This window comes from Cervus canadensis, chromosome 28, assembly GCF_019320065.1.
Source record: "Cervus canadensis isolate Bull #8, Minnesota chromosome 28, ASM1932006v1, whole genome shotgun sequence".
NCBI lineage: Eukaryota > Metazoa > Chordata > Mammalia > Artiodactyla > Cervidae > Cervus > Cervus canadensis.
Genome location: NC_057413.1, coordinates 31,315,945 through 31,319,236, shown reverse-complemented (window position 1 = coordinate 31,319,236; position 3,292 = coordinate 31,315,945).

Sequence of the window (3,292 nt, the reverse complement as noted above, 5' to 3'; positions counted from 1 at the left end):
CAGGGAAGAGTTTTTAAAGGCAAAATTTGGGGTGAGGGCTGCAGGGTATATGACTTCCTTCCAAATGGCTGGTAATAAGGTAACAGGATGATGTCTTTGGAATCTCAAGTTTCTGGTTTCAGCTAGTCTGGGTTCTACTTACTGTGATCAGGTTATCGTCACCATCCTCCATCCATGATGGGGGGGGGGGCGGGTGGGGTGAGAAGGGGTCTTAGTTTCTGTAGAATAATTTGAAGATAAGCATCATATAATGTTATCATACCCCTTTAGGAGAAACTAGGAACCCTATGAATCTATTGTCTTATTAATTGCTTGAGCTTATTCTTTAGACTCAGGGAAGGCCTAGGAAACTAATGCCTTTTCTCCTATTTTAAAACAAGAAACAAGGGACACAGAGGGACTTCTGTACCCAGGAGGGAATGTCAGTTCCTGCTAGGTTTCAGCTGTGGCCTCTGCCACAAAGATGGTTGATTAACTCCCACACTGCCACAAGGATGTTGTACATTCTATAAACCTGAGGATCTATAACCTCAGGTTATATGAACTTGAAGACCATGAACATTTCTGTGATAGAGCCACAGGCTTCAGAAACAGTAGCAGCAAAAGGTATTTAGTGAGGTCGTAGTTATTCTCTTGTTTTTAGAAATGCTGCCATCAAGACACAAGATCCTAGGCCAAGACACATGATTCCTTTCCCTCAATGTTGATGACTCCTGTTCCTGGTGAGTTAAAAGGGGAGGAGGGAATTTTGACCTTATTTAGCTTAGATCTGAAAAGTCATGGTGTCATTGCATGAAGGGGAACTTCTTATCTAAAAGGCTAATTTTATTGGAGATAGTGAAGGACAGGGAAACCTGGCATGTTGCAGTTTATGGGGTCACAAATAGTTGGACACAACTTAGTGATGGAACAAAAACAAATTTCATTGTAATAAAAGCATGATGAGAAACATGTTACATGTGGATGCAGGAGATTCCCGTCTTTCTTTACCTTTATATTTGTCTACTTTCCAACACATGTGATTTCCAGTCAGCCTGGAGAGTGCTGCCTGTCTGCCCATGCACCCCTGCTCTTTACAAGATGCGTGATTTCCTGCTACCTGACCTGTGCCCCCCGCCCTTTCTCTGCTCATATTTAGCTCCTGTTTGCCCTAATATCCTGACTCAGTTCAGTTCAGTTGCTCAGTCATGTCCAACTCTTTGTGACCCCATGAACTGCAGCACGCTAGGCTTTCCTGTCCATCACAAACTCCCAGAGCTTACTCAAACTCATGTAATCGAGTCGTGATGCCATCCAACCATCGCATCCCTTCTCCTCCCACCTTCAATCTTTCCTAGCATCAAGGTCTTTTCCAAAGAGTCAGTTCTTCACATCAAGTGGCCACGTAATGGAGTTTCAGTTTCTGCATCAGTCCTTCCAATGAATATTCAGGACTGATTTCCTTCAGGATAGACTGGTTGGAACTCCTTGCAGCCCAAGAGACTGTCAAGAATGAGAGTCAGGGGATAAATGGGGCCCTGGGGTAAACAGTTGGAGTCCCTTCTCTGTTGACAAATACAGCAAGTTGAAATTACCTGGATAATCGAGGGCAGAGGCTGAACCCGCCCAGACAGAAGATGAGAGACCACATATTTCCTATTCCTGAAGGCGGGAGACCTCCCTGACTACACAAGCACAGGCAGGCTCCTTGGAGGCCAGAAGGGGAGCGGTACTAACTACCCACAGGCCTCTTAAGAGGGTTCTGCAGTATACCAAATTCGGACTCTGCACCAGGCAAACCAAAAGTATTGGACAAAGGAAACTAGAAGAAGTGTTCTATATAAGAGATTTAAACTTCCATGAGGACATGAGTCTGAGTTCAGGTATGTCTATCCACATGCTTTGTACCTTTTTCCTTGTGATAAACACTTTTCTTATTTCACTACTTTCTGTCTTTGTGGGAATGCTTTTCTGAAAAGCTGGAGAACCTGGGCCTTGTCATCGACCACTGGTTTAGTGGTTAAGATTTGATGCTCTCACTGCTAAAACCCAACCTCAATCTCTGGCTGGGAAACTAAAGCCTTGCTTCAAGTAACTGCAAGTCAAGGCCGCCAGAGATCACGTTGGTATAGGTGGGAAATTCAAGTCATACAGGAAAATATTTTTTCCAACTCCAATTCCTAATAGTCACAAAAACCCCAGGTCATCTTTTTTTCCTTGCTCTTTCAAACAGTTTTTGGACCAGCTGGAGAAGGCTTCTTTGCTCTTTTCAGAAAACCTCACTACATTTCATTTCATAACATCTTGCTGTGTGTATGTACTTGTATGTATGTGTGTGTTTGGGAAGAAAGGTCATCATTTTTGACATACAAACCAAAGTTTGGGTGAGAGTTCATCCTGTCTCTGCAATTTGTTGGAAACAAATGATGTTAAAACATGCTGTCTGGATGGTGCCCACGTCCACTCCAGGTCTGTGTCTTCTGACGTGGCTTGCTAGCTCGCTCTGTGGCCTGCTAGGGCTTCAGGGCACTTTGTGGCTGACCACTGGGAAGTTTCCATGCTTAAAGCTGTGCTGTCTTGTCCTGCATTTTCTTAGTCTTACTGAGTCTCTGTTACCAATATATTTAACTGATCCAAGTCATGGAAGTTAAGTCCAATGCTGTAAAGAACAACACTGCATAGGAACCTTGAATGTTAGGTCCATGGATCAAGGCAAATTGGAAGTGGTCAAACAGGAGATGGCAAGAGTGAACATCGACATTTTAGGAATCGGAGAACTGAAATGGACTGGAATGGGTGAATTTAACTCAGATGACCATTCTGTCTACTACTGTGGGCAAGAGTCCCTTAGGAGAAATGGAGTAGCCATCAAAGTTAACCAAGGAGTCTAAAATGCAGTACTTGGATGCAATCTCAAAAGTGACAAAATGATCTCTGTTCATTTCCAAGGCAAACCATTCAATATCACAGTAATCCAAGTCTATGCCCCAACAAATAATGCTGAAGAAGTTGAAGTTGAATGGTTCTATGAAGACTTATAAGACCTTCTAGAATTAACACCCTGAAAAGATATGCTTTTCATTATAGGGGGCTGAAATGCAAAAGTAGGAAGTCAAGAGATACCTGGAGTACCAGGCAAATTTGTCCTTGGAGTACAACATGAAGCAGGGCAAAGGTGAATAGAGTTTTGCCAAGAGAACGAACTGGTCATAGAAAACACCCTCTTCCAACAACACAGGAGAAGACTCTACACATGGACATCACCAGATGGTCAACACCGAAATCAGATTGATTATATTCTTTGCAGCCAAAG